This window comes from Mesoplodon bidens (genome assembly GCF_964165515.1).
Source record: "Mesoplodon bidens genome assembly, contig: HAP1_SCAFFOLD_129, whole genome shotgun sequence".
NCBI classification, from domain to species: Eukaryota; Metazoa; Chordata; class Mammalia; order Artiodactyla; family Ziphiidae; genus Mesoplodon; species Mesoplodon bidens.
The window spans coordinates 1,077,661-1,099,898 of NW_027671294.1; positions in this window are offsets into that span (position 1 = coordinate 1,077,661).

Below are 22,238 nucleotides of genomic sequence, written 5' to 3' on the forward strand. Positions count from 1 at the left end.
TCACAATAGTGAGATGACAGGTTAAGCGTTGCCAGGATGCACTTTAGTCTCAGGGATTCTTTCAGTGCCGTTCGGAGGGCCTCCACACAGGGATAGCCACGCTGAATATCATACTGGCCAAAACGCTGTCCCGGGGCTGCCTTACAGCTGTAGACATCAAGCTCTGCAAGCGAGAAGCAGTTCATTGCCCTTCCCTCTGCGTAGAAAGAGTTGACCCCAGCAGTCTGTCCTGTGTTTTGTGGCTTGGAAAACAAAAAGGGAACTCATAGCGCCCATGCTCTCCCTCAGAAGGGAACTCACAGGCGACTCTCTTAGGCCTACGCAAAGCCGCAGAGGAGTTAAAGCACTCTATGGAGTCAGGGTTCATGGAGGTGGCTGCACACAAAACTTGGCTGAGAGGAAACACTCGTGCTTACCTTGAGGCTAGGGGTCACGTTTACTTTGCACTTTAGCTAGGGCAAGTGTGGGATGAGCTCCTAGCAAGGCACTGGAGACCACCTGGATTCGTAGGAGAAAACTCACTTTCTTCACTGAGGCATTCTTAGAGGTGACTAGAAGACGGGTAACGGCAGTGTCTTTCCGTCAGCCTTGAGGCCGCCACTGTCGACCTTTCAAATGCGGAAAAGACTGCCTTTTTCCAGGCTTCTCAATTACCAACTGGATCACCCAGCACATACACCTATCTTCTCTGTCAATCCAAAGGAGACCCTTGGAACACAATTCGGCCTTCTGCGATGAAACTTTTGGATGCAGTGTTTGCTGCATGTGGTGAACGCCATAAACCTCCTAATGCCCTCAGCAGGCCTAGGTGACTTTGGATGTTCCAAATGTCTAGCAATGCTCGGGGTTACTCTCTACATTATTTCGGGCTAGACCTAAAGTCCCGTTTCCGCATCACTTAGAGAGACGTCGAGCAGGAGTCCCCAAACCGAATTGGAGCCCCGGTGGTTTCTTTCAGGGCAGCTTAGTTTTTCTCAACGTGGCAGACACGCAGGGAACGAAACCCTGCCAAGAACCGCGTTCCTGAGGCTGTTTCAAAGCTGTGGAACGCCAGCCATAGAGGACACCTTAGTTCCCGGCCCTTCCAACTGCATAGGGAGGGATGTGCCCAGAGCTGTGTAACCCTTGATGGCGCTCAGAAGGCTTTGGGTACACAGTGTACTTCCTTGGAAAGAAGTGCCCACGTGAGAGTCTTGAGCGCTGTGAGGCATACTAAAGCTAAAGCCGTCCATTGACTAAGACCTCCTGAAAACCGGGGCGCCCCTATCTATGGAATGGGAAAATGTGCACCTTACCTTGAGACTAGAGGTCACAGTTAGTGGGCACCTTAGCTACAGTATGATCCTGGGGGGGAGCTCCCCGGAAGGAATCGCAAGCACCTGGTTTCTTTTGGAAAAACTCACTGCTCCTCAGAGGCATCGGTGGAGTGTATAGTATCCTGGTGGTGTGGTTTTCAGGCGGCTTGGAAGCTGCAACGCAGTGGCTTTCCAAAGGGGGAAAGTCGGGCTTCTCCCACATTCTCCCAGTGCCAACTTGACCCCACGGCGCATTTACCAGCACTCTCTGACTGACACCCGGAGATTTTCAACAACACTGGGCCTTTCTATGAACACAATTCGTTGGACGGGGGGTGTTTTTCGTGCCACGAAGAGCAGCACCCGCTTAATGACTTAGTCAGGCATAGGGGACCTTGGATCGTCCAAATGCCTCACAGTTGTAGCGGGTTTTCTGTACTTTCTGTCAGGCTGCACCTGCAGTGTACCTTGCGTCACAATAGTGAGATGACAGGTTAAGCGTTGCCAGGATGCACTTTAGGCTCAGGGATTCTTTCAGTGCCGTTCGGAGGGCCTCCACACAGGGATAGCCACGCTGAATATCATACTGGCCAAAACGCTGTCCCGAGGCTGCCTTACAGCTGTAGACATCAAGCTCTGCAAGCGAGAAGCAGTTCATTGCCCTTCCCTCTGCGTAGAAAGAGTTGACCCCAGCAGTCTGTCCTGTGTTGTGTGGCTTGGAAAACAAAAAGGGAACTCATAGCGCACATGCTCTCCCTCAGAAGGGAACTCACAGGCGACTCTCTTAGGCCTACGCAAAGCCGCAGAGGAGTTAAAGCACTCTATGGAGTCAGGGTTCATGGAGGTGGCTGCATAGAAAACTTGGCTGAGAGGAAACACTCGTGCTTACCTTGAGGCTAGGGGTCACGTTTACTTTGCACTTTAGCTAGGGCAAGTGTGGGATGAGCTCCTAGCAAGGCACTGGAGACCACCTGGATTCGTAGGAGAAAACTCACTTTCTTCACTGAGGCATTCTTAGAGGTGACTAGAAGACAGGTAACGGCAGTGTCTTTCCGTCAGCCTTGAGGCCGCCACTGTCGACCTTTCAAATGGGGAAAAGACTGCCTTTTTCCAGGCTTCTCAATTACCAACTGGATCACCCAGCACATACACCTATCTTCTCTGTCAATCCAAAGGAGACCCTTGGAACACAATTCGGCCTTCTGCGATGAAACATTTGGATGCAGTGTGTGCTGCATGTGGTGAACGCCATAAACCTCCTAATGCCCTCAGCAGGCCTAGGTGACTTTGGATGTTCCAAATGTCTAGCAATGCTCGGGGTTACTCTCTACATTATTTCGGGCTAGACCTAAAGTCCCGTTTCCGCATCACTTAGAGAGACGTCGAGCAGGAGTCCCCAAACCGAATTGGAGCCCCGGTGGTTTCTTTCAGGGCAGCTTAGTTTTTCTCAACGTGGCAGACACGCAGGGAACGAAACCCTGCCAAGAACCGCGTTCCTGAGGCTCTTTCAAAGCTGTGGAACACCAGCCATAGAGGACACCTTAGTTCCCGGCCCTTCCAACTGCATAGGGAGGGATGTGCCCAGAGCTGTGTAACCCTTGATGGCGCTCAGAAGGCTTTGGGTACACAGTGTACTTCCTTGGAAAGAAGTGCCCACGTGAGAGACTTGAGCGCTGTGAGGCATACTAAAGCTAAAGCAGTCCATTGACTAAGACCTCCTGAAAACCGGGGCGCCCATATCTCTGGGAATGGGAAAATGTGTACCTTACCTCGAGACTAGAGGTCACAGTTAGTGGGCACCTTAGCTACAGTATGCTCCTGGGGGGGAGCTCCCCGGAAGGAATCGCAAGCACCTGGTTTCTTTTGGAAAAACTCACTGCTCCTCAGAGGCATCTGTGGAGTGAATAGTATCCTGGTGGTGTGGATTTCAGGCGGCTTGGAAGCTGCAACGCAGTGGCTTTCCAAAGGGGGAAAGTCGGGCTTCTCCCACATTCTCCCAGTGCCAACTTGACCCCACGGCGCATTTACCAGCACTCTCTGACTTACACCCGGAGACTTTCAACAACACTGGGCCTTTCTATGAACACACTTCGTTGGACGGGGGGTGTTTTTCGTGCCACGAAGAGCTGCACCCGCTTAATGACTTAGTCAGGCATAGGGGACCTTGGATCGTCCAAATGCCTCACAGTTGTAGCGGGTTTTCTGTACTTTCTGTCAGGCTGCACCTGCAGTGTACCTTGCGTCACAATAGTGAGATGACAGGTTAAGCGTTGCCAGGATGCACTTTAGGCTCAGGGATTCTTTCAGTGCCGTTCGGAGGGCCTCCACACAGGGAGAGCCACGCTGAATATCATACTGGCCAAAACGTTGTCCCGGGGCTGCCTTACAGCTGTAGACATCAAGCTCTGCAAGCGAGAAGCAGTTCATTGCCCTTCCCTCTGCGTAGAAAGAGTTGACCCCAGCAGTCTGTCCTGTGTTGTGTGGCTTGGAAAACAAAAAGGGAACTCACAGCGCACATGCTCTCCCTCAGAAGGGATCTCACAGGCGAATCTCTTAGGCCTACGCAAAGCCGCAGAGGAGTTAAAGCACTCTATGGAGTCAGGGTTCATGGAGGGGGCTGCACACAAAACTTGGCTGAGAGGAAACACTCGTGCTTACCTTGAGGCTAGGGGTCACGTTTACTTTGCACTTTAGCTAGGGCAAGCGTGGGATGAGCTCCTAGCAAGGCACTGGAGACCACCTGGATTCGTAGGAGAAAACTCACTTTCTTCACTGAGGCATTCCTAGAGGTGACTAGAAGACGGGTAATGGCAGTGTCTTTCCGTCAGCCTTGAGGCCGCCACTGTCGACCTTTCAAATGGGGAAAAGACTGCCTTTTTCCAGGCTTCTCAATTACCAACTGGATCACCCAGCACATACACCTATCTTCTCTGTCAATCCAAGGGAGACCCTTGGAACACAATTCGGCCTTCTGTGATGAAACTTTTGGATGCAGTGTGTGCTGCATGTGGTGAACGGCATAAACCTACTGCCCTCAGCAGGCCTAGGTGACTTTGGATGTTCCAAATGTCTAGCAATGCTCGGGATTACTCTCTACATTATTTCGGGCTAGGCCTAAAGTCCCGTTTCCGCATCACTTAGAGAGACGTCGAGCAGGAGTCCCCAAACCGAATTGGAGCCCCGCTGGTTTCTTTCAGGGCAGCTTAGTTTTTCTCAACGTGGCAGACACGCAGGGAACGAAACCCTGCCAAGAACCGGGTTCCTGAGGCTCTTTCAAAGCTGTGGAACGCCAGCCATAGAGGACACCTTAGTTCCCGGCCCTTCCAACTGCATAGGGAGGGATGTGCCAAGAGCTGTGTAACCCTTGATGGCGCTCAGAAGGCTTTGGGTACACAGTGTACTTCCTTGGAAAGAAGTGCCCACGTGAGAGTCTTGAGCGCTGTGAGGCATACTAAAGCTAAAGCCGTCCATTGACTAAGACCTCCTGAAAACCGGGGCGCCCCTATCTCTGGGAATGGGAAAATGTGCACCTTACCTCGAGACTAGAGGTCACAGTTAGTGGGCACCTTAGCTACAGTATGCTCCTGGGGGGGAGCTCCCCGGAAGGAATCGCAAGCACCTGGTTTCTTTTGGAAAAACTCACTGCTCCTCAGAGGCATCTGTGGAATGAATAGTATCCTGGTGGTGTGGTTTTCAGGCGGCTTGGAAGCTGCAACGCAGTGGCTTTCCAAAGGGGGAAAGTCGGGCTTCTCCCACATTCTCCCAGTGCCAACTTGACCCCACGGCTCATTTACCAGCACTCTCTGACTGACACCCGGAGACTTTCAACAACACTGGGCCTTTCTATGAACACACTTCGTTGGACGGGGGGTGTTTTTCGTGCCACGAAGAGCAGCACCCGCTTAATGACTTAGTCAGGCATAGGGGACCTTGGATCGTCCAAATGCCTCACAGTTGTAGCGGGTTTTCTGTACTTTCTGTCAGGCTGCACCTGCAGTGTACCTTGCGTCACAATAGTGAGATGACAGGTTAAGCGTTGCCAGGATGCACTTTAGTCTCAGGGATTCTTTCAGTGCCGTTCGGAGGGCCTCCACACAGGGATAGCCACGCTGAATATCATACTGGCCAAAACGCTGTCCCGGGGCTGCCTTACAGCTGTAGACATCAAGCTCTGCAAGCGAGAAGCAGTTCATTGCCCTTCCCTCTGCGTAGAAAGAGTTGACCCCAGCAGTCTGTCCTGTGTTTTGTGGCTTGGAAAACAAAAAGGGAACTCATAGCGCCCATGCTCTCCCTCAGAAGGGAACTCACAGGCGACTCTCTTAGGCCTACGCAAAGCCGCAGAGGAGTTAAAGCACTCTATGGAGTCAGGGTTCATGGAGGTGGCTGCACACAAAACTTGGCTGAGAGGAAACACTCGTGCTTACCTTGAGGCTAGGGGTCACGTTTACTTTGCACTTTAGCTAGGGCAAGTGTGGGATGAGCTCCTAGCAAGGCACTGGAGACCACCTGGATTCGTAGGAGAAAACTCACTTTCTTCACTGAGGCATTCTTAGAGGTGACTAGAAGACGGGTAACGGCAGTGTCTTTCCGTCAGCCTTGAGGCCGCCACTGTCGACCTTTCAAATGCGGAAAAGACTGCCTTTTTCCAGGCTTCTCAATTACCAACTGGATCACCCAGCACATACACCTATCTTCTCTGTCAATCCAAAGGAGACCCTTGGAACACAATTCGGCCTTCTGCGATGAAACTTTTGGATGCAGTGTTTGCTGCATGTGGTGAACGCCATAAACCTCCTAATGCCCTCAGCAGGCCTAGGTGACTTTGGATGTTCCAAATGTCTAGCAATGCTCGGGGTTACTCTCTACATTATTTCGGGCTAGACCTAAAGTCCCGTTTCCGCATCACTTAGAGAGACGTCGAGCAGGAGTCCCCAAACCGAATTGGAGCCCCGCTGGTTTCTTTCAGGGCAGCTTAGTTTTTCTCAACGTGGCAGACACGCAGGGAACGAAACCCTGCCAAGAACCGCGTTCCTGAGGCTGTTTCAAAGCTGTGGAACGCCAGCCATAGAGGACACCTTAGTTCCCGGCCCTTCCAACTGCATAGGGATTGATGTGCCCAGAGCTGTGTAACCCTTGATGGCGCTCAGAAGGCTTTGGGTACACAGTGTACTTCCTTGGAAAGAAGTGCCCACGTGAGAGTCTTGAGCGCTGTGAGGCATACTAAAGCTAAAGCCGTCCATTGACTAAGACCTCCTGAAAACCGGGGCGCCCCTATCTCTGGGAATGGGAAAATGTGCACCTTACCTCGAGACTAGAGGTCACAGTTAGTGGGCACCTTAGCTACAGTATGCTCCTGGGGGGGAGCTCCCCGGAAGGAATCGCAAGCACCTGGTTTCTTTTGGAAAAACTCACTGCTCCTCAGAGGCATCGGTGGAGTGAATAGTATCCTGGTGGTGTGGTTTTCAGGCTGCTTGGAAGCTGCAACGCAGTGGCTTTCCAAAGGGGGAAAGTCGGGCTTCTCCCACATTCTCCCAGTGCCAACTTGACCCCACGGCGCATTTACCAGCACTCTCTGACTGACACCCGGAGACTTTCAACAACACTGGGCCTTTCTATGAACACACTTCGTTGGACGGGGGGTGTTTTTCGTGCCACGAAGAGCAGCACCCGCTTAATGACTTAGTCAGGCATAGGGGACCTTGGATCGTCCAAATGCCTCACAGTTGTAGCGGGTTTTCTGTACTTTCTGTCAGGCTGCACCTGCAGTGGACCTTGCGTCACAATAGTGAGATGACAGGTTAAGCGTTGCCAGGATGCACTTTAGGCTCAGGGATTCTTTCAGTGCCGTTCGGAGGCCCTCCACACAGGGAGAGCCACGCTGAATGTCATACTGGCCGAAACGTTGTCCCGGGGCTGCCTTACAGCTGTAGACATCAAGCTCTGCAAGCGAGAAGAAGTTCATTGCCCTTCCCTCTGCATAGAAAGAGTTGACCCCAGCAGTCTGTCCTGTGTTGTGTGGCTTGGAAAACAAAAAGGGAACTCACAGCGCACATGCTCTCCCTCAGAAGGGAACTCACAGGCGACTCTCTTAGGCCTACGCAAAGCCGCAGAGGAGTTAAAGCACTCTATGGAGTCAGGGTTCATGGAGGTGGCTGCACACAAAACTTGGCTGAGAGGAAACACTCGTGCTTACCTTGAGGCTAGGGGTCACGTTTACTTTGCACTTTAGCTAGGGCAAGCGTGGGATGAGCTCCTAGCAAGGCACTGGAGACCACCTGGATTCGTAGGAGAAAACTCACTTTCTTCACTGAGGCATTCCTAGAGGTGACTAGAAGACGGGTAACGGCAGTGTCTTTCCGTCAGACTTGAGGCCGCCACTGTCGACCTTTCAAATGGGGAAAAGACTGCCTTTTTCCAAGCTTCTCAATTACCAACTGGATCACCCAGCACATACACCTATCTTCTCTGACAATCCAAGGGAGACCCTTGGAACACAATTCGGCCTTCTGCGATGAAACTTTTGGATGCAGTGTGTGCTGCATGTGGTGAACGGCATAAACCTCCTAATGCCCTCAGCAGGCCTAGGTGACTTTGGATGTTCCAAATGTCTAGCAATGCTCGGGGTTACTCTCTACATTATTTCGGGCTAGACCTAAAGTCCCGTTTCCGCATCACTTAGAGAGACGTCGAGCAGGAGTCCCCAAACCGAATTGGAGCCCCGCTGGTTTCCTTCAGGGCAGCTTAGTTTTTCTCAACGTGGCAGACACGCAGGGAACGAAACCCTGCCAAGAACTGCGTTCCTGAGGCTGTTTCAAAGCTGTGGAACGCCAGCCATAGAGGATACCTTAGTTCCCGGCCCTTCCAACTGCATAGGGAGGGATGTGCCCAGAGCTGTGTATCCCTTGATGGCGCTCAGAAGGCTTTGGGTACACAGTGTACTTCCTTGGAAAGAAGTGCCCACGTGAGAGTCTTGAGCGCTGTGAGGCATACTAAAGCTAAAGCCGTCCATTGACTAAGACCTCCTGAAAACCGGGGCGCCCCTATCTCTGGGAATGGGAAAATGTGCACCTTACCTCGAGACTAGAGGTCACAGTTAGTGGGCACCTTAGCTACAGTATGCTCCTGGGGGGAACTCCCCGGAAGGAATCGCAAGCACCTGGTTTCTTTTGGAAAAACTCACTGCTCCTCAGAGGCATCGGTGGAGTGAATAGTATCCTGGTGGTGTGGTTTTCAGGCGGCTTGGAAGCTGCAACGCAGTGGCTTTCCAAAGGGGGAAAGTCGGGCTTCTCCCACATTCTCCCAGTGCCAACTTGACCCCACGGCGCATTTACCAGCACTCTCTGACTGACACCCGGAGACTTTCAACAACACTGGGCCTTTCTATGAACACACTTCGTTGGACGGGGGGTGTTTTTCGTGCCACGAAGAGCAGCACCCGCTTAATGACTTAGTCAGGCATAGGGGACCTTGGATCGTCCAAATGCCTCACAGTTGTAGCGGGTTTTCTGTACTTTCTGTCAGGCTGCACCTGCAGTGTACCTTGCGTCAAAATAGTGAGATGACAGGTTAAGCGTTGCCAGGATGCACTTTAGTCTCACGGATTCTTTCAGTGCCGTTCGGAGGCCCTCCACACAGGGAGAGCCACGCTGAATGTCATACTGGCCGAAAGGTTGTCCCGGGGTTGCCTTAGAGCTGTAGACATCAAGCTCTGCAAGCGAGAAGCAGTTCATTGCCCTTCCCTCTGCGTAGAAAGAGTTGAGCCCAGCAGTCTGTCCTGTGTTGTGTGGCTTGGAAAACAAAAAGGGAACTCACAGCGCACATGCTCTCCCTCAGAAGGGAACTCACAGGCGACTCTCTTAGGCCTACGCAAAGCCGCAGAGGAGTTAAAGCACTCTATGGAGTCAGGGTTCATGGAGGTGGCTGCACACAAAACTTGGCTGAGAGGAAACACTCGTGCTTACCTTGAGGCTAGGCGTCACGTTTACTTTGCACTTTAGCTAGGGCAAGCGTGGGATGAGCTCCTAGCAAGGCACTGGAGACCACCTGGATTCGTAGGAGAAAACTCACTTTCTTCACTGAGGCATTCCTAGAGGTGAGTAGAAGACGGGTAACGGCAGTGTCTTTCCGTCAGCCTTGAGGCCGCCACTGTCGACCTTTCAAATGGGGAAAAGACTGCCTTTTTCCAGGCTTCTCAATTACCAACTGGATCACCCAGCACATACACCTATCTTCTCTGACAATCCAAGGGAGACTCTTGGAACACAATTCGGCCTTCTGCGATGAAGCTTTTGGATGCAGTGTGTGCTGCATGTGGTGAACGGCATAAACCTCCTAATGCCCTCAGCAGGCCTAGGTGACTTTGGATGTTCCAAATGTCTAGCAATGCTCGGGGTTACTCTCTACATTATTTCGGGCTAGACCTAAAGTCCCGTTTCCGCATCACTTAGAGAGACGTCGAGCAGGAGTCCCCAAACCGAATTGGAGCCCCGGTGGTTTCTTTCAGGGCAGCTTAGTTTTTCTCAACGTGGCAGACACGCAGGGAACGAAACCCTGCCAAGAACCGCGTTCCTGAGGCTGTTTCAAAGCTGTGGAACGCCAGCCATAGAGGACACCTTAGTTCCCGGCCCTTCCAACTGCATAGGGAGGGATGTGCCCAGAGCTGTGTATCCCTTGATGGCGCTCAGAAGGCTTTGGGTACACAGTGTACTTCCTTGGAAAGAAGTGCCCACGTGAGAGTCCTGAGCGCTGTGAGGCATACTAAAGCTAAAGCCGTCCATTGACTAAGACCTCCTGAAAACCGGGGCACCCCTATCTCTGGGAATGGGAAAATGTGCACCTTACCTCGAGACTAGAGGTCACAGTTAGTGGGCACCTTAGCTACAGTATGCTCCTGGGGGGGAGCTCCCCGGAAGGAATCGCAAGCACCTGGTTTCTTTTGGAAAAACTCACTGCTCCTCAGAGGCATCTGTGGAGTGAATAGTATCCTGGTGGTGTGGTTTTCAGGCGGCTTGGAAGCTGCAACGCAGTGGCTTTCCAAAGGGGGAAAGTCGGGCTTCTCCCACATTCTCCCAGTGCCAACTTGACCCCACGGCGCATTTACCAGCACTCTCTGACTGACACCCGGAGACTTTCAACAACACTGCGCCTTTCTATGAACACACTTCGTTGGACGGGGGGTGTTTTTCGTGCCACGAAGAGCAGCACCCGCTTAATGACTTAGTCAGGCATAGGGGACCTTGGATCGTCCAAATGCCTCACAGTTGTAGCGGGTTTTCTGTACTTTCTGTCAGGCTGCACCTGCAGTGTACCTTGCGTCACAATAGTGAGATGACAGGTTAAGCGTTGCCAGGATGCACTTTAGGCTCAGGGATTCTTTCAGTGCCGTTCGGAGGGCCTCCACACAGGGATCGCCACGCTGAATATCATACTGGCCAAAACGTTGTCCCGGGGCTGCCTTACAGCTGTAGACATCAAGCTCTGCAAGCGAGAAGCAGTTCATTGCCCTTCCCTCTGCGTAGAAAGAGTTGACCCCAGCAGTCTGTCCTGTGTTGTGTGGCTTGGAAAACTAAAAGGGAACTCATAGCGCACATGCTCTCCCTCAGAAGGGAACTCACAGGCGACTCTCTTAGGCCTACGCAAAGCCGCCGAGGAGTTAAAGCACTCTATGGAGTCAGGGTTCATGGAGGTGGCTGCACACAAAACTTGGCTGAGAGGAAACACTCGTGCTTTCCTTGAGGCTAGGGGTCACGTTTACTTTGCACTTTAGCTAGGGCAAGCGTGGGATGAGCTCCTAGCAAGGCACTGGAGACCACCTGGATTCGTAGGAGAAAACTCACTTTCTTCACTGAGGCATTCCTAGAGGTGACTAGAAGAAGGGTAACGGCAGTGTCTTTCCGTCAGCCTTGAGGCCGCCACTGTCGACCTTTCAAATGGGGAAAAGACTGCCTTTTTCCAGGCTTCTCAATTACCAACAGGTTCACCCAGCACATACACCTATCTTCTCTGACAAACCAAGGGAGACCCTTGGAACACAATTCGGCCTTCTGCGATGAAACTTTTGGATGCAGTGTGTGCTGCATGTGGTGAACGGCATAAACCTCCTAATGCCCTCAGCAGGCCTAGGTGACTTTGGATGTTCCAAATGTCTAGCAATGCTCGGGGTTACTCTCTACATTATTTCGGGCTAGACCTAAAGTCCCGTTTCCGCATCACTTAGAGAGACATCGAGCAGGAGTCCCCAAACCGAGTTGGAGCCCCGGTGGTTTCTTTCAGGGCAGCTTAGTTTTTCTCAACGTGGCAGACACGCAGGGAACGAAAACCTGCCAAGAACCGCGTTCCTGAGGCGGTTTCAAAGCTGTGGAACGCCAGCCATAGAGGACACCTTAGTTTCCGGCCCTTCCAACTGCATAGGGAGGGATGTGCCCAGAGCTGTGTATCCCTTGATGGCGCTCAGAAGGCTTTGGGTACACAGTGTACTTCCTTGGAAAGAAGTGCCCACGTGAGAGTCTTGAGCGCTGTGAGGCATACTAAAGCTAAAGCCGTCCATTGACTAAGACCTCCTGAAAACCGGGGCGCCCCTATCTCTGGGAATGGGAAAATGTGCTCCTTACCTCGAGACTAGAGGTCACAGTTAGTGGGCACCTTAGCTACAGTATGCTCCTGGGGGGGAGCTCCCCGGAAGGAATCGCAAGCACCTGGTTTCTTTTGGAAAATCTCACTGCTCCTCAGAGGCATCGGTGGAGTGAATAGTATCCTGGTGGTGTGGTTTTCAGGCGCCTTGGAAGCTGCAACGCAGTGGCTTTCCGAAGGGGGAAAGTCGGGCTTCTCCCACATTCTCCCAGTGCCAACTTGACCCCACGGCGCATTTACCAGCACTCTCTGACTGACACCCGGAGACTTTCAACAACACTGGGCCTTTCTATGAACACACTTCGTTGGACGGGGGGTGTTTTTCGTGCCACGAAGAGCAGCACCCGCTTAATGACTTAGTCAGGCATAGGGGACCTTGGATCGTCCAAATGCCTCACAGTTGTAGCGGGTTTTCTGTACTTTCTGTCAGGCTGCACCTGCAGTGTACCTTGCATCACAATAGTGAGATGACAGGTTAAGCGTTGCCAGGATGCACTTTAGGCTCAGGGATTCTTTCAGTGCCATTCGGAGGGCCTCCACACAGGGATAGCCACGCTGAATATCATACTGGCCAAAACGTTGTCCCGGGGCTGCCTTACAGCTGTAGACATCAACCTCTGCAAGCGAGAAGCAGTTCATTGCCCTTCCCTCTGCGTAGAAAGAGTTGACCCCAGCAGTCTGTCCTGTGTTGTGTGGCTTGGAAAACAAAAAGGGAACTCATAGCGCACATGCTCTCCCTCAGAAGGGAACTCACAGGCGACTCTCTTAGGCCTACGCAAAGCCGCCGAGGAGTTAAAGCACTCTATGGAGTCAGGGTTCATGGAGGTGGCTGCACACAAAACTTGGCTGAGAGGAAACACTCGTGCTTTCCTTGAGGCTAGGGGTCACGTTTACTTTGCACTTTAGCTAGGGCAAGCGTGGGATGAGCTCCTAGCAAGGCACTGGAGACCACCTGGATTCGTAGGAGAAAACTCACTTTCTTCACTGAGGCATTCCTAGAGGTGACTAGAAGACGGGTAACGGCAGTGTCTTTCCGTCAGCCTTGAGGCCGCCACTGTCGACCTTTCAAATGGGGAAAAGACTGCCTTTTTCCAGGCTTCTCAATTACCAACTGGTTTACCCAGCACATACACCTATCTTCTCTGACAAACCAAGGGAGACCCTTGGAACACAATTCGGCCTTCTGCGATGAAACTTTTGGATGCAGTGTGTGCTGCATGTGGTGAACGGCATAAACCTCCTAATGCCCTCAGCAGGCCTAGGTGACTTTGGATGTTCCAAATGTCTAGCAATGCTCGGGGTTACTCTCTACATTATTTCGGGCTAGACCTAAAGTCCCGTTTCCGCATCACTTAGAGAGACATCGAGCAGGAGTCCCCAAACCGAGTTGGAGCCCCGGTGGTTTCTTTCAGGGCAGCTTAGTTTTTCTCAACGTGGCAGACACGCAGGGAACGAAAACCTGCCAAGAACCGCGTTCCTGAGGCGGTTTCAAAGCTGTGGAACGCCAGCCATAGAGGACACCTTAGTTCCCGGCCCTTCCAACTGCATAGGGAGGGATGTGCCCAGAGCTGTGTATCCCTTGATGGCGCTCAGAAGGCTTTGGGTACACAGTGTACTTCCTTGGAAAGAAGTGCCCACGTGAGAGTCTTGAGCGCTGTGAGGCATACTAAAGCTAAAGCAGTCCATTGACTAAGACCTCCTGAAAACCGGGGCGCCCATATCTCTGGGAATGGGAAAATGTGTACCTTACCTCGAGACTAGAGGTCACAGTTAGTGGGCACCTTAGCTACAGTATGCTCCTGGGGGGGAGCTCCCCGGAAGGAATCGCAAGCACCTGGTTTCTTTTGGAAAAACTCACTGCTCCTCAGAGGCATCTGTGGAGTGAATAGTATCCTGGTGGTGTGGATTTCAGGCGGCTTGGAAGCTGCAACGCAGTGGCTTTCCAAAGGGGGAAAGTCGGGCTTCTCCCACATTCTCCCAGTGCCAACTTGACCCCACGGCGCATTTACCAGCACTCTCTGACTTACACCCGGAGACTTTCAACAACACTGGGCCTTTCTATGAACACACTTCGTTGGACGGGGGGTGTTTTTCGTGCCACGAAGAGCTGCACCCGCTTAATGACTTAGTCAGGCATAGGGGACCTTGGATCGTCCAAATGCCTCACAGTTGTAGCGGGTTTTCTGTACTTTCTGTCAGGCTGCACCTGCAGTGTACCTTGCATCACAATAGTGAGATGACAGGTTAAGTGTTGCCAGGATGCACTTTAGGCTCAGGGATCCTTTCAGTGCCGTTCGGAGGGCCTGCACACAGGGATAGCCACGCTGAATATCATACTGGCAAAACGTTGTCCCGGGGCTGCCTTACAGCTGTAGACATCAACCTCTGCAAGCGAGAAGCAGTTCATTGCCCTTCCCTCTGCGTAGAAAGAGTTGACCCCAGCAGTCTGTCCTGTGTTGTGTGGCTTGGAAAACAAAAAGGGAACTCATAGCGCACATGCTCTCCCTCAGAAGGGAACTCACAGGCGACTCTCTTAGGCCTACGCAAAGCCGCCGAGGAGTTAAAGCACTCTATGGAGTCAGGGTTCATGGAGGTGGCTGCACACAAAACTTGGCTGAGAGGAAACACTCGTGCTTTCCTTGAGGCTAGGGGTCACGTTTACTTTGCACTTTAGCTAGGGCAAGCGTGGGATGAGCTCCTAGCAAGGCACTGGAGACCACCTGGATTCGTAGGAGAAAACTCACTTTCTTCACTGAGGCATTCCTAGAGGTGACTAGAAGACGGGTAACGGCAGTGTCTTTCCGTCAGCCTTGAGGCCGCCACTGTCGACCTTTCAAATGGGGAAAAGACTGCCTTTTTCCAGGCTTCTCAATTACCAACTGGTTCACCCAGCACATACACCTATCTTCTCTGACAAACCAAGGGAGACCCTTGGAACACAATTCGGCCTTCTGCGATGAAACTTTTGGATGCAGTGTGTGCTGCATGTGGTGAACGGCATAAACCTCCTAATGCCCTCAGCAGGCCTAGGTGACTTTGGATGTTCCAAATGTCTAGCAATGCTCGGGGTTACTCTCTACATTATTTCGGGCTAGACCTAAAGTCCCGTTTCCGCATCACTTAGAGAGACATCGAGCAGGAGTCCCCAAACCGAGTTGGAGCCCCGGTGGTTTCTTTCAGGGCAGCTTAGTTTTTCTCAACGTGGCAGACACGCAGGGAACGAAAACCTGCCAAGAACCGCGTTCCTGAGGCGGTTTCAAAGCTGTGGAATGCCAGCCATAGAGGACACCTTAGTTTCCGGCCCTTCCAACTGCATAGGGAGGGATGTGCCCAGAGCTGTGTATCCCTTGATGGCGCTCAGAAGGCTTTGGGTACACAGTGTACTTCCTTGGAAAGAAGTGCCCACGTGAGAGTCTTGAGCGCTGTGAGGCATACTAAAGCTAAAGCCGTCCATTGACTAAGACCTCCTGAAAACCGGGGCGCCCCTATCTCTGGGAATGGGAAAATGTGCTCCTTACCTCGAGACTAGAGGTCACAGTTAGTGGGCACCTTAGCTACAGTATGCTCCTGGGGGGGAGCTCCCCGGAAGGAATCGCAAGCACCTGGTTTCTTTTGGAAAATCTCACTGCTCCTCAGAGGCATCGGTGGAGTGAATAGTATCCTGGTGGTGTGGTTTTCAGGCGCCTTGGAAGCTGCAACGCAGTGGCTTTCCGAAGGGGGAAAGTCGGGCTTCTCCCACATTCTCCCAGTGCCAACTTGACCCCACGGCGCATTTACCAGCACTCTCTGACTGACACCCGGAGACTTTCAACAACACTGGGCCTTTCTATGAACACACTTCGTTGGACGGGGGGTGTTTTTCGTGCCACGAAGAGCAGCACCCGCTTAATGACTTAGTCAGGCATAGGGGACCTTGGATCGTCCAAATGCCTCACAGTTGTAGCGGGTTTTCTGTACTTTCTGTCAGGCTGCACCTGCAGTGTACCTTGCATCACAATAGTGAGATGACAGGTTAAGCGTTGCCAGGATGCACTTTAGGCTCAGGGATTCTTTCAGTGCCATTCGGAGGGCCTCCACACAGGGATAGCCACGCTGAATATCATACTGGCCAAAACGTTGTCCCGGGGCTGCCTTACAGCTGTAGACATCAACCTCTGCAAGCGAGAAGCAGTTCATTGCCCTTCCCTCTGCGTAGAAAGAGTTGACCCCAGCAGTCTGTCCTGTGTTGTGTGGCTTGGAAAACAAAAAGGGAACTCATAGCGCACATGCTCTCCCTCAGAAGGGAACTCACAGGCGACTCTCTTAGGCCTACGCAAAGCCGCCGAGGAGTTAAAGCACTCTATGGAGTCAGGGTTCATGGAGGTGGCTGCACACAAAACTTGGCTGAGAGGAAACACTCGTGCTTTCCTTGAGGCTAGGGGTCACGTTTACTTTGCACTTTAGCTAGGGCAAGCGTGGGATGAGCTCCTAGCAAGGCACTGGAGACCACCTGGATTCGTAGGAGAAAACTCACTTTCTTCACTGAGGCATTCCTAGAGGTGACTAGAAGACGGGTAACGGCAGTGTCTTTCCGTCAGCCTTGAGGCCGCCACTGTCGACCTTTCAAATGGGGAAAAGACTGCCTTTTTCCAGGCTTCTCAATTACCAACTGGTTTACCCAGCACATACACCTATCTTCTCTGACAAACCAAGGGAGACCCTTGGAACACAATTCGGCCTTCTGCGATGAAACTTTTGGATGCAGTGTGTGCTGCATGTGGTGAACGGCATAAACCTCCTAATGCCCTCAGCAGGCCTAGGTGACTTTGGATGTTCCAAATGTCTAGCAATGCTCGGGGTTACTCTCTACATTATTTCGGGCTAGACCTAAAGTCCCGTTTCCGCATCACTTAGAGAGACATCGAGCAGGAGTCCCCAAACCGAGTTGGAGCCCCGGTGGTTTCTTTCAGGGCAGCTTAGTTTTTCTCAACGTGGCAGACACGCAGGGAGCGAAAACCTGCCAAGAACCGCGTCCCTGAGGCGGTTTCAAAGCTGTGGAACGCCAGCCATAGAGGACACCTTAGTTTCCGGCCCTTCCAACTGCATAGGGAGGGATGTGCCCAGAGCTGTGTATCCCTTGATGGCGCTCAGAAGGCTTTGGGTACACAGTGTACTTCCTTGGAAAGAAGTGCCCACGTGAGAGTCTTGAGCGCTGTGAGGCATACTAAAGCTAAAGCCGTCCATTGACTAAGACCTCCTGAAAACCGGGGCGCCCCTATCTCTGGGAATGTGAAAATGTGCTCCTTACCTCGAGACTAGAGGTCACAGTTAGTGGGCACCTTAGCTACAGTATGCTCCTGGGGGGGAGCTCCCCGGAAGGAATCGCAAGCACCTGGTTACTTTTGGAAAATCTCACTGCTCCTCAGAGGCATCGGTGGAGTGAATAATATCCTGGTGGTGTGGTTTTCAGGCGACTTGGAAGCTGCAACGCAGTGGCTTTCCAAAGGGGGAAAGTCGGGCTTCTCCCACATTCTCCCAGTGCCAACTTGACCCCACGGCGCATTTACCAGCACTCTCTGACTGACACCCGGAGACTTTCAACAACACTGGGCCTTTCTATGAACACACTTCGTTGGACGGGGGGTGTTTTTCGTGCCACGAAGAGCAGCACCCGCTTAATGACTTAGTCAGGCATAGGGGACCTTGGATCGTCCAAATGCCTCACAGTTGTAGCGGGTTTTCTGTACTTTCTGTCAGGCTGCACCTGCAGTGTACCTTGCATCACAATAGTGAGATGACAGGTTAAGTGTTGCCAGGATGCACTTTAGGCTCAGGGATCCTTTCAGTGCCGTTCGGAGGGCCTGCACACAGGGATAGCCACGCTGAATATCATACTGGCAAAACGTTGTCCCGGGGCTGCCTTACAGCTGTAGACATCAACCTCTGCAAGCGAGAAGCAGTTCATTGCCCTTCCCTCTGCGTAGAAAGAGTTGACCCCAGCAGTCTGTCCTGTGTTGTGTGGCTTGGAAAACAAAAAGGGAACTCATAGCGCACATGCTCTCCCTCAGAAGGGAACTCACAGGCGACTCTCTTAGGCCTACGCAAAGCCGCCGAGGAGTTAAAGCACTCTATGGAGTCAGGGTTCATGGAGGTGGCTGCACACAAAACTTGGCTGAGAGGAAACACTCGTGCTTTCCTTGAGGCTAGGGGTCACGTTTACTTTGCACTTTAGCTAGGGCAAGCGTGGGATGAGCTCCTAGCAAGGCACTGGAGACCACCTGGATTCGTAGGAGAAAACTCACTTTCTTCACTGAGGCATTCCTAGAGGTGACTAGAAGACGGGTAACGGCAGTGTCTTTCCGTCAGCCTTGAGGCCGCCACTGTCGACCTTTCAAATGGGGAAAAGACTGCCTTTTTCCAGGCTTCTCAATTACCAACTGGTTCACCCAGCACATACACCTATCTTCTCTGACAAACCAAGGGAGACCCTTGGAACACAATTCGGCCTTCTGCGATGAAACTTTTGGATGCAGTGTGTGCTGCATGTGGTGAACGGCATAAACCTCCTAATGCCCTCAGCAGGCCTAGGTGACTTTGGATGTTCCAAATGTCTAGCAATGCTCGGGGTTACTCTCTACATTATTTCGGGCTAGACCTAAAGTCCCGTTTCCGCATCACTTAGAGAGACATCGAGCAGGAGTCCCCAAACCGAGTTGGAGCCCCGGTGGTTTCTTTCAGGGCAGCTTAGTTTTTCTCAACGTGGCAGACACGCAGGGAACGAAAACCTGCCAAGAACCGCGTTCCTGAGGCGGTTTCAAAGCTGTGGAATGCCAGCCATAGAGGACACCTTAGTTTCCGGCCCTTCCAACTGCATAGGGAGGGATGTGCCCAGAGCTGTGTATCCCTTGATGGCGCTCAGAAGGCTTTGGGTACACAGTGTACTTCCTTGGAAAGAAGTGCCCACGTGAGAGTCTTGAGCGCTGTGAGGCATACTAAAGCTAAAGCCGTCCATTGACTAAGACCTCCTGAAAACCGGGGCGCCCCTATCTCTGGGAATGGGAAAATGTGCTCCTTACCTCGAGACTAGAGGTCACAGTTAGTGGGCACCTTAGCTACAGTATGCTCCTGGGGGGGAGCTCCCCGGAAGGAATCGCAAGCACCTGGTTTCTTCTGGAAAATCTCACTGCTCCTCAGAGGCATCGGTGGAGTGAATAGTATCCTGGTGGTGTGGTTTTCAGGCGCCTTGGAAGCTGCAACGCAGTGGCTTTACAAAGGGGGAAAGTCGGGCTTCTCCCACATTCTCCCAGTGCCAACTTGACCCCACGGCGCATTTACCAGCACTCTCTGACTGACACCCGGAGACTTTCAACAACACTGCGCCTTTCTATGAACACACTTCGTTGGACGGGGGGTGTTTTTCGTGCCACGAAGAGCAGCACCCGCTTAATGACTTAGTCAGGCATAGGGGACCTTGGATCGTCCAAATGCCTCACAGTTGTAGCGGGTTTTCTGTACTTTCTGTCAGGCTGCACCTGCAGTGTACCTTGCGTCACAATAGTGAGATGACAGGTTAAGCGTTGCCAGGATGCACTTTAGGCTCAGGGATTCTTTCAGTGCCATTCGGAGGGCCTCCACACAGGGATAGCCACGCTGAATATCATACTGGCCAAAACGTTGTCCCGGGGCTGCCTTACAGCTGTAGACATCAACCTCTGCAAGCGAGAAGCAGTTCATTGCCCTTCCCTCTGCGTAGAAAGAGTTGACCCCAGCAGTCTGTCCTGTGTTGTGTGGCTTGGAAAACAAAAAGGGAACTCATAGCGCACATGCTCTCCCTCAGAAGGGAACTCACAGGCGACTCTCTTAGGCCTACGCAAAGCCGCCGAGGAGTTAAAGCACTCTATGGAGTCAGGGTTCATGGAGGTGGCTGCACACAAAACTTGGCTGAGAGGAAACACTCGTGCTTTCCTTGAGGCTAGGGGTCACGTTTACTTTGCACTTTAGCTAGGGCAAGCGTGGGATGAGCTCCTAGCAAGGCACTGGAGACCACCTGGATTCGTAGGAGAAAACTCACTTTCTTCACTGAGGCATTCCTAGAGGTGACTAGAAGACGGGTAACGGCAGTGTCTTTCCGTCAGCCTTGAGGCCGCCACTGTCGACCTTTCAAATGGGGAAAAGACTGCCTTTTTCCAGGCTTCTCAATTACCAACTGGTTTACCCAGCACATACACCTATCTTCTCTGACAAACCAAGGGAGACCCTTGGAACACAATTCGGCCTTCTGCGATGAAACTTTTGGATGCAGTGTGTGCTGCATGTGGTGAACGGCATAAACCTCCTAATGCCCTCAGCAGGCCTAGGTGACTTTGGATGTTCCAAATGTCTAGCAATGCTCGGGGTTACTCTCTACATTATTTCGGGCTAGACCTAAAGTCCCGTTTCCGCATCACTTAGAGAGACATCGAGCAGGAGTCCCCAAACCGAGTTGGAGCCCCGGTGGTTTCTTTCAGGGCAGCTTAGTTTTTCTCAACGTGGCAGACACGCAGGGAACGAAAACCTGCCAAGAACCGCGTTCCTGAGGCGGTTTCAAAGCTGTGGAACGCCAGCCATAGAGGACACCTTAGTTTCCGGCCCTTCCAACTGCATAGGGAGGGATGTGCCCAGAGCTGTGTATCCCTTGATGGCGCTCAGAAGGCTTTGGGTACACAGTGTACTTCCTTGGAAAGAAGTGCCCACGTGAGAGTCTTGAGCGCTGTGAGGCATACTAAAGCTAAAGCCGTCCATTGACTAAGACCTCCTGAAAACCGGGGCGCCCCTATCTCTGGGAATGTGAAAATGTGCTCCTTACCTCGAGACTAGAGGTCACAGTTAGTGGGCACCTTAGCTACAGTATGCTCCTGGGGGGGAGCTCCCCGGAAGGAATCGCAAGCACCTGGTTACTTTTGGAAAATCTCACTGCTCCTCAGAGGCATCGGTGGAGTGAATAGTATCCTGGTGGTGTGGTTTTCAGGCGACTTGGAAGCTGCAACGCAGTGGCTTTCCAAAGGGGGAAAGTCGGGCTTCTCCCACATTCTCCCAGTGCCAACTTGACCCCACGGCGCATTTACCAGCACTCTCTGACTGACACACGGAGACTTTCAACAACACTGGGCCTTTCTATGAACACACTTCGTTGGACGGGGGGTGTTTTTCGTGCCACGAAGAGCAGCACCCGCTTAATGACTTAGTCAGGCATAGGGGACCTTGGATCGTCCAAATGCCTCACAGTTGTAGCGGGTTTTCTGTACTTTCTGTCAGGCTGCACCTGCAGTGTACCTTGCGTCACAATAGTGAGATGACAGGTTAAGCGTTGCCAGGATGCACTTTAGGCTCAGGGATCCTTTCAGTGCCGTTCGGAGGGCCTGCACACAGGGATAGCCACGCTGAATATCATACTGGCCAAAACGTTGTCCCGGGGCTGCCTTACAGCTGTAGACATCAACCTCTGCAAGCGAGAAGCAGTTCATTGCCCTTCCCTCTGCGTAGAAAGAGTTGACCCCAGCAGTCTGTCCTGTGTTGTGTGGCTTGGAAAACAAAAAGGGAACTCATAGCGCACATGCTCTCCCTCAGAAGGGAACTCACAGGCGACTCTCTTAGGCCTACGCAAAGCCGCCGAGGAGTTAAAGCACTCTATGGAGTCAGGGTTCATGGAGGTGGCTGCACACAAAACTTGGCTGAGAGGAAACACTCGTGCTTTCCTTGAGGCTAGGGGTCACGTTTACTTTGCACTTTAGCTAGGGCAAGCGTGGGATGAGCTCCTAGCAAGGCACTGGAGACCACCTGGATTCGTAGGAGAAAACTCACTTTCTTCACTGAGGCATTCCTAGAGGTGACTAGAAGACGGGTAACGGCAGTGTCTTTCCGTCAGCCTTGAGGCCGCCACTGTCGACCTTTCAAATGGGGAAAAGACTGCCTTTTTCCAGGCTTCTCAATTACCAACTGGTTTACCCAGCACATACACCTATCTTCTCTGACAAACCAAGGGAGACCCTTGGAACACAATTCGGCCTTCTGCGATGAAACTTTTGGATGCAGTGTGTGCTGCATGTGGTGAACGGCATAAACCTCCTAATGCCCTCAGCAGGCCTAGGTGACTTTGGATGTTCCAAATGTCTAGCAATGCTCGGGGTTACTCTCTACATTATTTCGGGCTAGACCTAAAGTCCCGTTTCCGCATCACTTAGAGAGACATCGAGCAGGAGTCCCCAAACCGAGTTGGAGCCCCGGTGGTTTCTTTCAGGGCAGCTTAGTTTTTCTCAACGTGGCAGACACGCAGGGAGCGAAAACCTGCCAAGAACC